Below are 12,052 nucleotides of genomic sequence, written 5' to 3'. Positions count from 1 at the left end.
CGTACATCTTTTGCCTCCTTGGTGACTTTATTACAAATAGTTGTCTTCATCATGGTACCATTCACTGAAGTGTGGGTTAATCCTTCACTAACTAGCTTCATTTCTGCTACAGAGAAACATGCACCACACACTGACATGTGGTGAGAGTTTGCATTGCATGCATTATTTTCCTATTTGAAACCCAGACTTTCACTCAGGTAGCTTTCCAGCCCACAATGTACTGAAGTATCCTATTTGTTCCATTAACTATTCACAGAGTCAACTGGGGAGATGTTACTAATTTCAATGGAAAGCTAAAATGCATTCTTTCTCTGTAATTGCAGGCCCATGGTCTAAAGAGCCGGCGAAAGCTTTTAATCTGAGGCTTTTTTTTTTTTTTTTTTTTAGAGAATGATCAGAATTACATTGGGCATCTTTTGAAGGTATATAATTATCAAAACCTCAGTGACGATGGCATTCAGAGAACCCTATACCATAGATGCTAAATTCACATACAGGAATCAGGTAAATTGCAGCCATAGCTACTCACAGCGAGAAGTGGCCATGAAAAAGGTAACACAGTGTCTACATGCCTTGCTTTTCTGTTTGATTACAGATCTGAGGCTCCTTGTGCCATACAGGGTGGGGCTATGCCCATCTCTTGGAGTTTGTATGGCTATGGTAAAGATCACGACCAAAGCAACTTGGAGAGGAAATGGTTTATTTGGGTTAGTGGTCTCAGTGGCAGTCCATCGCTGGGGGAAGTCAGGGCAGGAACTCAAACAGGAACTGGAAGCAGGAACTGATGCAGAGGCCATGGAGGATCACTGGTTACTGACTTTTTCCTCTGCTCAGTCTGCGCAGCTTGCTTTTAAAATATTTATTGTGTATACAGTGTTCTGTCTGCATGTTTCCCTGCAGGCCAGAAGAGATCTCATTACAGATGGTCATGAACCACCATGTGGTTGCTGGGAATTGAACTCAGGATCTCTGGAAGAGCAGCCAGTGCTTTTAGTCTCTGAGATATCTCTCCAGTCCCTCAGCCTACTTTCTTAGACACCCCAGGACACCTGTGTAGGGGTGGTACCACCCACAGTGGGCTGGGCCCTTCCACATCAATCATGACTCAAGGAAATGTCCTATAGACCTGTCTACAGGCCAGTCTGATGGAGGCATTTTCTCTGTTGCGATTCCCTCTTCCCAGACAACTCCGGCTTGTGCCAGGTTGACAAAAACAACAAGTAGAAAGGGCAGCCCATTGCTCTCTACATGAATGACTTAGTGGTCTCAGAGATCTCACCTCATTCCTTGGCTAGAGATTAGAGGTGCAGGTAGGGTGGCCACCCCATTTACCCCCAAAGGGTGCTAGATTGTAGTAGTTAATGAAGATATCCCCAGGCTGGATCTTGGTCACTGGTGACCCCCTCCCCCAAACTCCTGGCTTCTGATGCCTACCTACCCACTGCAGGAGAGAAGTGTGGAGAGGGAGAATTCAACTGGACACCCCTCCTGCCTTCTTCCAGACTCTGTTCACAGGCACCAAGCATATGGCCAGGGCCCCTCCCTGGACATCACTATTCCATGAGAGACAGAGCCCCACATGTCCTCCTCCCCCAAATGACAGTGGCAGAGGTGTCAGGGGAGTGACTAGGGGCATTGACAGTAGGACACCTCAGGCCAGCAGCTGTTACGGTAATCACCGTCATGATTGGCAGGTAGCTGGGAAACAGAGAGAAACCCTAAATGGGAGAGAGATGTCCACCCACCCCACCCCACCCCCAGGCTGAAGGGAGAGTAAGAAACAGTGCCAGACAAGCTGCTGGACAGAAGGAACGTCTGCACACAAGAGACAGGCTGTGGAGCAGTGGAGCAGGGATGTCAACCCCATCCTCTTTTGGAAAAGAATACAGTGATGTCCAGACCTTGTGACTAACATGCAAAAATTGTCCACTAGCAATGGACATAACGAAATCTTTAAACAGAACCTGCTAAAATCAGCAGCCAGTATAGATGCGGGTAGGACTGCTAAGCCTGGCCAAGGCAGTACTTCTTCAGGGAGACCAGCCATCTGCCTGTAGCACAGGCTGGCCCCAGACTCACTGTGCAGTTCACACCAGGGCTGGGTCATCATGCTGGAGCCCCCCAAGTGAGGAGACCCATGTGCACAGGCACACAAAACAAACCAGCATGCTAACCTTTCTGGAGGGGAAGCACTCCCAATTCCTCCTGAAGAATCAGTGGCTGATATGGAGTGAGGAGCCCTGCTTTGGAGGGTCATATGTCCCCAATGCACCTGCTGCCAATGGCTGTGCACCTGACAGCAGAGAAGGCTGTGCTGGGCACCAATCAGGCCTGGTGGGACCACAGGGTTCAGAGAGTGTGGCATGCTTTACCCTGAGATCTGGATCTGGATGCATTGCTGAGGCCCCTTCTGCCAAGGGTCTTGGACCTTCTGTGTGGCAGGCAGCAGGGAGGATCAACCTCATGGCGATGATGGGGAGAGCAGCCTGTGTCCTGGGCTTTTCCTGTGCTCTGAGCTGCACAGTGGTGGCTGGTGTTAGGGCTCAGAGCCATCTAGCTTGGATGAGGGGGGTTTGGGAGTGGAGCAGACAGGGCCTGGACAAGTATCCTGGTGCAGGTTTCCCTGGGGGAGAGTCTACGTAGAGGCACTTGAAATCCAGGCCAAAACAACTTGAAAACCTTACCAACTCCAGAAAAGCCAGGGCAAAGAGGCGAACAATTCTAGACGGTGATGTTAAAAGCAAAGTGTTTTCCAGACTGAAAGACAACTACAGAAAGAGCAGAAGAAAGAGCTAAGTGAAGATGAAGGAAGTACAGAGGGCAGACGGAGCCAGAGAGGACCCTGGGCTGGAGAGCAGGGCAGTGAGGCAGCCTGGGCCAGCCCTTTTGTGGTCTAGTCATCGTTTGTTTCCTGTACACACACCAGGCTTCACTGAGGTGGCACACGTGGGTGTAGACGCTGCATAGACGAGGCCTCCACACACAGACAGCTTTTTTTTCTTTTGTCCTGGGGGAGTCTAGCCATGAACAGCTGCCTGCAGATTGGAGAATGGCCACTTTTGTCAAGGACACAGCATCTCTATAAAGCCCTGTCTCACATTTAGCCTTAGCAACAGGACCTCTGTCTACAGAGCAGGTGGGGACAATGGTCCATTGAGCTTGTTAGTGAGAAGCAGCAGAGACAGATTATAGCCTGGCATCCCAGAAATTCTTTCTGAGGCGCGAACTTTCCAGGGGGAGCTGCTTCAGGTGTAGGGTCATTTCTTGAGGGCACCATTTCAGTCTTCCCTTTGCTGCCTAGGCAAGTCTAATGGTGATGAGAAGATCTTGGCAGATACGGAGGCTGAGGTGCAATGGGAGGGTTGGGCCAATTGCAGACTGTGACCAACCAGCTGACTTCAGACTCTCTGGTGGTGCTCACACAAAGTCAAGCAAAAGGGTACCCTGGAGTGTGTGTTGTAGCAAACTTGGGATTGAATATAGCAAGAGTTTTCCAAGTGCTGGATGTTGCTGGAGGCCAAGCTGACTGGGCTAGCTGCCCACTCTCACCTTGGGAGACTGCAGCGAGGGGCATGGGCATCCCAGGATGTGAACAGCATTTGGCACATAGCCAGCTGCCACTGTTGGCCCACTGAAGCCAAAGAAACCTTGCCCAAGTTGAACTTAAGCCGTTGAAGAATCCTGAGAGAGTTGCCAAGGGAAGCCAGAAGGCACCCACAAGGAAGTTCCCATTTAGGTATTATAATGGGGACTGAAGAGATGGCTCAGTGGTTAAGGTGCTCTTGGAGAAGTAAAATAAATCTTTAAAAATTAGATAATACAATGGGAAACTTGGAGGTAAATAGCTTGGACAGAAAGAATGGGTGAGGGCCAGGAGGGCGATACACATCTTTAACCCTGGTACTTGAGAGGCAGGTAAATCCATGTAAGTTCAAGACTAACCTGTTCTACAGAAGTGAGCCACAGGCCCAGGCTAGTTAGGATATACTAAGACAGTGAAAATAAATAAATGAATGAATAAATATTTTTTAAAAAGCTAAAACAAGCTGGCTTGACACTATGAATCAAAAGAATGCTCAACTTGTTCAAAGCCAAGGAATAAGTTAGAAAGAGCCACGCATGGTGACACTCTGTTGTCATGACACCAGAGAACAGAGGAGACTGATGTAGGAAAATTGAGATTTCAAGGCTGGCCTGGGCTACACCGTGAGACCCTGTCTCACCAAGAAACCAAAAATCACAAATCAGGACAAAAGACTAGATTCAGCACAGCTTATAGACTAGGGAAGATCTTACCCCACAGAGCAGTAGCATAACTGTCTGTTATGAATACCACACCCCAGGATCCAACCAACCACAGACAGAAAACACTACAAGAAAATGTCTGTTTGGAACACATACAGACTCATTTTTGGTCATGATTTCCTAAACAATCCAGCACAAAAACTGTCCCCACTGCATCTATATTAAATTAGGCATTTCTAAGTGTTGTACATAGATTTCACATCTTGGGAGGATGTGTGTCCATCTTATGCACAGGCTCTGCCCCCTTCTAAAGGGATTTGTGTATCCATGGATTTCTGTATCCAGGGAAGGGCTCCTGGATATAGTCCCCCCCCTCAAGATACCAAGTGACAACTATATGTACTTTGCTCTTACTTCACTTAATGTACTGTGACCTAGCATGGCTAGCCTCAGTCCATCTGTCTTAAATGATGTTGAAGGGGACAAAGTACTCCACATGGGGAGGGGTTGTAACGGGTGGGGCAGTTATTGCCCCCATTTTAGGATGTGCAGTGTGGTCAGGTTGTGAATGAAGGCAGCAGGAAGGGCAGAGCGGGGAGTCCTTGTTGCCAGTCTTTTTACTTGGCAGTTTTGTGTGAGTCACATGGCCAAAATTTCCATGTTCCTTATGAAAACAATCTCCAGACATGCTTTGCCAGACTCCTCTGAGATCAGGTAAAGTATCTGTACAGAATGCCACATGTGTGGGCATGGAATCTTCAGAGTACTGGCAATGGGGAGCCAGAATCACGGCTTTTGTGTTAGCCACTGACAAACTGCTTGTACTTATTTTGAGGTGGGGTCTCCCATGTAGCCTTGGCTGGCCCAAAACACTCTATCTACACCAGGCTGGTCTTGAACCCTGAGATCTGTCTGCCTTTGCCTTACTCCCAAGTGCTGGAATTAAAGTCATGCACCAGGACACCTAGCTGTACTTCTAGAATGCAGCAGACACTGCAAATTTGTCAGGGAATCATGCCATGTGAGCAAACTGGACCTAAGGGCAGCCCTGCATTTCCCTGGCAACTCATCCTGCCAATCTCCAACTCCAGGGATCTGTGCAAGTGACAGCCTTTTCCTCACCCTCAACACTTCTGTTACCAAGCTGCCACTGCTGTTTGTCACAGGGAAACTGCAAACCTGTCCTGACCTGTTCCATTCCTCTCAGTTTTAATTATTTGCTGGAGAGTTTGAAGGCAGGTTCCACACGTTCTGTCTCTGAGGGGCCCTGCTGTGGATGGAAACCAGAGCCATGTTTCTCAGTCCTTACCCCAACTTCTGATTTCCTGACACTGCTAAAGTAGGCATCAGGAGACTGTGGTGTGTGTGTGTGTGTGTGTGTGTGTGTGTGTGTGTGTGTGTGTGTGTGTGTTCCAATACCCAGACCTCGGACAGCTCTAGATGTCAGTGGTGCAGACTACAGAGACAGGTGAGGACAGGATGCTGGTGTGCTCCTGGTGTCCCAGCTAGTTGGCAGGCTGAATGCAGGACTTCAAGTTTGAGGTCTGCATTGGTGTAGCCAGCACTTGACTGCATTTAGGCTCAGCAGGGTTGCATGGGCTGGAGTGAGATCAGGGAATTAGAACAAGGTGCCCCTGGGAGCCTGAGGCAGGTAGGAGCCTGAAATGGGAAAGTCCAGGGTGAGGCCTGGGGAAAGTGAGTCACTGTGTTTGATTAAGGCACATGGGGGATCCTAATGAGTCCCGTTCAGAAACACACACAGAACTGGAAGGGATCCTGAAAGGAGTTTTAAGCCGGGTGTGGTGGCTCAGACCTATAATCCCAGTTTAGAGGTTTATAATTGATAATTTATAACTGATTAAGTATTGGATCCCCAGCTATTGGGTATCCTCTGCCAATGCAATAAGCCAAACCAGACCAAACTAATAAAGCCAGATTTAATAAACAGGGCAAAGCAGAGGGAAGCAACTCCTGGGTGACTCTTGGAAAGGCAGGAGAGAAATCACGTGGCAGGTGTGGTGACCAGGTCTTAAATACCCTGTAGGCATGGTCTTGATCAGCTCTGGGGAAGGAGCTGACCCTAGGCAGGTTTTCTGAGGGGCAGAGTCTGAAAGAGGAGGAGTGAAACCTGAGCAGAGCCCCAACAATAATCCCTAAAGAAGGAGGGCTGGGTATTACTATCTAATAAAACAGGCCAGCTGTGGTGGTGCACACCTTTAATCCCAGCACTCTAGATAGAGACAAAGGCGGGATTTCTGTGAGTTCAAGACCAGCCTAGTCAACATAGTGAGTTCTGGGTCAGCCAGGGCTGTCTCAAGAAATAAAATTATTTCTTTTCCCTTTTCTTTCCTTTTCTCCTTCTTTCCCTCTACATCAGATACCTCAATAACTATTCTATAAATGATGGGTTAAAAGTCCTAGAACAGTGCCTAGTACATAGTAGCTGCTACGAAGTTATTGAGGGGCTAGAGAGAAGATGGTTCACTCATTCCTGTCACAAAAGATCAAGGTTCAGTTCCGCGCACCCATGCCAGGCGATTCACAAATAGCTATAACTCCAGCTGCAGGGGATCCGACACCTCTGGCCTCCTTGGGTACTTGTACTCATATGCACATATTCACACACAGACATATACACCTAATAAGCAAAGCCTACAATGAAGAGCCAGGTCATTGTCACAAAATACTTGGAAGCTAATGAGATTCATACAGCTCTGTGACTCTATAGGATTGGATGCCACACCCTCCAGGGTGACTTACCTAATTTTCCTTAGCTATGTGCTAATTGTCCACAGGGTCAGTATGACTGCAGTGAGCATGTCCACATGCTACAGGTGTCTCTGTACCTCCATAGAGACAGAGGAGCATAGCCCATAGCTGCCACACACTTAGTCCACATTCCCAAGCTCTTAGACCCAAGGCCACTCAGGCCTGATCGGAGACACAGGGGCATGAGCCTATAGCTATTCTTGTCATTTCCCTGGGGCAGCAGCTCACAGCAAACACACAGTTTCAGGGCCTCATACCATATTTTGTTTTGTTTTTTAGACTTTGTTGCCCTGGCTGTCTTGGAACTCACTCTGTAGATCAAGCTGGCCTCAAACTCAGAGATCCACCTGCCTCAGCCTCCCAAGTGCTGGAGTTAAAGGCCTGTGCCACCATTGCCCAGCCCACAATAAAATTTTTATAAAATGAAAATATTTATTTTAGCCAGGCATTGAAGCATAAGCTTGCAAGCTCAGGTGGTCATGAGCCTGAGGCAGGAGGATGACAAGTTTAAGGCCAGCCTGGGCTATAGAAATTCAAGATCAGCTTGGGCAATTTATTGAGATCCTGTCCCAAAGTGAAGAGTAAACTTCCTTGAAGCCAGCTGGTGGATGGGTGAACTGCTGTGACATGCAATCTTCTGGAGGTAGTGTGCTGGTCACACCCATGCACTCACAATGGTGGGTATTATCCCACTAACATTCCATTCCACCATGAATAGGGAGGGTGAAGGCCACGCTTCCCTGAGGAATGACAGTTAACGGGTGCTGGGGTGGGAGTGGGGGGGGGGATCAGTGTTGCAACCACAGGTAAGCTGATCCTCCTCCAGTAAATAACACTCATGTCAGCAACCCCAATTAAATGCAATGGGGCACATCCACGCCTGAAACCATGAAAGGGGATTTCTTGGAAAGTTTAGTGGGAGGTGGGAAAGAGATAAGGAATAATGGGGGTTAATATAATTACACACACACATTGATATATGTGGATATATATACCCCTAATATGCATGGATATATACAACCTAATGTATTTTGATTATATATATGTGTGTGTGTGTGCATATGTATATATATATACACACACACACATATATATGCAATCATCAAAGAAGTAATTAAAAAGTTTATTAATCAATAAAGACTAAAAATGGGGATGGCAGTGTAATTTGGTGGTAGGGCCTAGCGTGTGTTAGGCCCCCAGTTCAATCTTCAATAATGCAAGGGGCAAAAAAAAAAAAAAAAAAAAAAAAAAAAAGGAAAGAAAAATTCTATTAACAGCCACCACCTCCATCCTCCCAATTTTGCTGTTGGACAACTGTTACCTCTCTCTCTCATCCAGGGCCTATGCAATTCATGCAATTGATGCTTCAAAGCACTCTTGGTCAGTCTTTGGGTAGCCCAAGGAAGTGGGCAGTGGTTGGATTCACTGACTTAAATGGGAAGCTCTTAAATGGGAAGTACTGATCCAAGTCTCCAAAACAGCTTGTGGGAAACCTTGAAGCGCTTCCTGCTGGAGGGAGCCCGACTCTGCCAACGCCATGCCGTGTCAGGTCTCCTGGCATAGGCCTTTCTTGTATGTGATTGACAGCTCAGCTTCTCTGACTCAGGCACTTTGGAGCTATTAGGCACTGTGCTTAGACACACAACTTTACTTCTAAAGAGCTTCTGTGTTGCCATAGAAATTAATTGGTAGTGTAGCCAAGCAGAGCAGATTTACACTATAAAGTGACAAAAGGCCTTTTAGGTAAGAACTCCCAAGGGCTGAAACCTTTCCTTCCCCAGGCACAAGAGACTTGGAGACAGGTAAGTTCACAAACTCTGAGCAAATGGAAGAAAAGCCGAATTATAAAATTACTCCCGTGAAGAAGTCACAATCTCTACACCATGCACGCGGCAGGTGCTAGATAAGTAGCTTAGATGGTATGTAAAGGGTTGACCACTTCAGTGTGCACTTGGGAAATGTCATTGTACACCTTAAATACTCCACCTTCCATCTTTTCTTCAAGACAGGGTTTCTCTATGTAACTCTGGCTGTCCTAAAACTTGCTCTGTAGACCAGGCTGGCCTCAAACTCATAGGGATCCTCTTGCCTCTGTTTCTTGAGGGCTGAGATTAAAGATGTGTGCCACCATACCTGGCCACCCTTTTTTTTTTTAAATGTCTATTTGAGATACTTACTGTTGGCTACAGATATGGCTCCATGGTTAAGGGCATTTGTTGTTCTCAAAGGGCTGGAGTTCAATTCCCAATACCCACATTGGGCAGCTCCCAAGCGCTTGAACTCCAGCATCAGGGGACGGTCAGATACCCTCTTCTGGCCTCTTTGGGCCAGCACAATAAAGATACTCATTATTGCAATTCTGCACTTTTCAGATCATGACCTAGCTAAATCTGGATGGGACATTGCTGCACTGTGATGTGGGCACAAGGCTTGAGGAAAGGGAGAAACACTCTTGGAAGCTGAAACCCAGGTGTGCAAAGTTCAGACTGAATGCTAATCATCCACGTATCTGACTAAGCATCAAACATCCGAGGAATTGTACTGCAGCCTGCTGTAAAGCACAGAGAACTAAAAATCAAATTCTGAAGTACCGGAATTAGAAAGAGAAGATTAACAGCTGGGGCACAGGGAGGATTTGGCTGTTTGAAAACCCAGTCACATTGCACAGTACACTAAGAAAATTAAACCCTCTAAATCAACGGCTGTGGCTTGGGTAAGTGTCCCCAGAGGCCCACATGTCCTCAGACACTTGGTGCCTGGCAGCTGGTACTACTGGCTGTAGGACCTTTGAGAAGTGGGGCATGGGCAGGAAGTTGTATGTCGGTGGGGAGCATGCCCTCCATGGTGGGACTTTGCTCCTGTCCTTTTCCTGCTACCATCTGATGTGAGGTGACAGCATCATGCCACAGGCCCCAAAGCAAGAGCCTGACATCTGAGACTATGGCCCTAAATCCACCATTTCTCGTCTGAGGTGTTGGCTCTGGCTATCTTGTTTTATAATAGTTAAAAAAAAAAAAAAGCTGACTAATGCATGCCGATTCTTCCTCCATTTCTCTGGGTGTCTAATAAAATCAAAAGGCTGTTGCAGGTACTCTCTGTCACACCCCATTCCCTAGCTGGAAAAGGAACTCAGGCAACACTCGAGGAGGTGGCGGTGCCCTGGGCTGGAACACACTGTCCACTCCACTCCGTGGGATGCTATGGTTATGCTCACCTCATGTACTGTGTTTGTGCCACTTTTCCAGTATTGATGTGGTTTGTAAACAATCTGACCAAACTCCGATTGAGCAGCAGAATTCCAGCAGTCAATCCAGAGAGGGGATGAGCAGGAACTGCCACAATGGCTCTGATCAGAGGCAGCCTGGAGACGGAAGCGTTGCTTACTGGCCTGCTGAGCTAGCCTTCTTACACAGCCCCGGCCTACCTGTCCAGAGACGGCACTGGCGGCCTGGGCCACTGTGCTGGATCCTCCTGCACCAATCAGTGGCTCAATCAAGAAAATGCTGCCCAGGCGCAGCCAGAGGCCACTCTAAACAAAGGCAGTTCCTCATTCGGTTGAGGCTTCCTCTTCCCAGGTAACTGTAGTTTGTGCCAAGGTGACAGCTGAAGCTGATTAGCCCAAATAGCTAGTCTGAGGCAAGTTTGGAGTAAACCAGAAGCACACCTAAGATGAAAGGCATAAAAAATGCAATAATCAAAGGAACCTTCTGGGACAACCCCTGGCAGATGATGTGGGTAAAAAGGATCTGCGTATGTGCTTATTACCTATTCGTCAGGTTATGATGAGGAACTTGGATGATCATTGAATTTCAAAATTAAAGAGAGAAGACAGGCAGTGGTGCATGCCTTTAATCCCAGCACTCTAAGGCCAGCCTGGTCTACAGAGTGAGTTCCAGGACAGTCAGGGCTACAAAGAGAAACCCTGTCTCAAAAACAAACAAACAAAGTGGGGTGAGATATTTGCACCAAAAATCACCCACTACACAGTGTTGGTGATTTCTATAAAGCAGTAGGAACACAAATGGCTCATGAGAAAAACCATGCAATAGGGTTCCCCAGAGGGTTCCAGGGTGGCTGAACTTCGAGAACTTGCACAGCTTCACCAGAATCTGGGCAACTGTAAAATGAAGGTATAACTTCACCTTTCAGTGTGACAGAACCAAATATCAGACAGCACACATCCTCAGTGCCAGGACAACGCACCCACCTGGCAGCCATCCTCTCCATCCTCCGAGGGTTTACCCTCAGAGGAGACAGAAGCCACATGTCAGGCTTGCCTGGCATGGTGAATGCTGGGCCAAGGAAACACAACGTGGGTTCCTGCTGTAACTATAATTAAATTAATTACAGTGTTTCTAATGAATCACATTTCAAAAAGTAAAAAAGAAATCGGTAAAGTTAATCTTCATAGTGTACATTAATCTTAACAAATTCTCTATTACCTAGTATAACCCAGTGCACCCAAGATGCTGTCTTTTCAGCACACTGCAAGGCCATGCTTCAGGGATTCAACAGCCATACACCCGACAGACAGCATAGGGTCAGAGGTGCTGTGGCTGTGAGATGTGTAACTCAGGGCAGGCTCTGTGGTGCCTGTTCTGTCTGTGGGAGCAGGAGATGGGTGTGGTAGGGTTAAGATGCAGCAGACAGTGAGGTCAGGGGCTCTGTGAACAAGCACACTGCTCTCAGATGAACCCTGCACTGCTCTAAAAAGGACAGCGTTTATTTCCATCCAGAACAACCATCACACCATTATTTAAACGAAGCTGAAAAACTCGGGAATAGTGTAGACTGAAGGCACAGGACAAACTGAAAAATTCAACTGCAAGAGCTTAAATGAGCAAGTGCGAAGGTTTCAACAGTAACAGACCAGGAGCAAACTGCCATTCCGAGCACCTGAAGGAATGCCAGCATTTTCTCTCAGAGATTTTCATGAGAAAAATACTGAAAAACACCTTTTGTTTTGTTTTGTAAAAGTATTCATCAGACCACTAGGTTGGATTTGTTTTTATGTATAACAAAGTGGCAGTTAACGACA

Source organism: Phodopus roborovskii, unplaced genomic scaffold (assembly GCF_943737965.1).
Source record: "Phodopus roborovskii unplaced genomic scaffold, PHOROB, whole genome shotgun sequence".
NCBI classification, from domain to species: domain Eukaryota; kingdom Metazoa; phylum Chordata; class Mammalia; order Rodentia; family Cricetidae; genus Phodopus; species Phodopus roborovskii.
Note: the sequence above shows the minus strand (reverse complement) of the source record.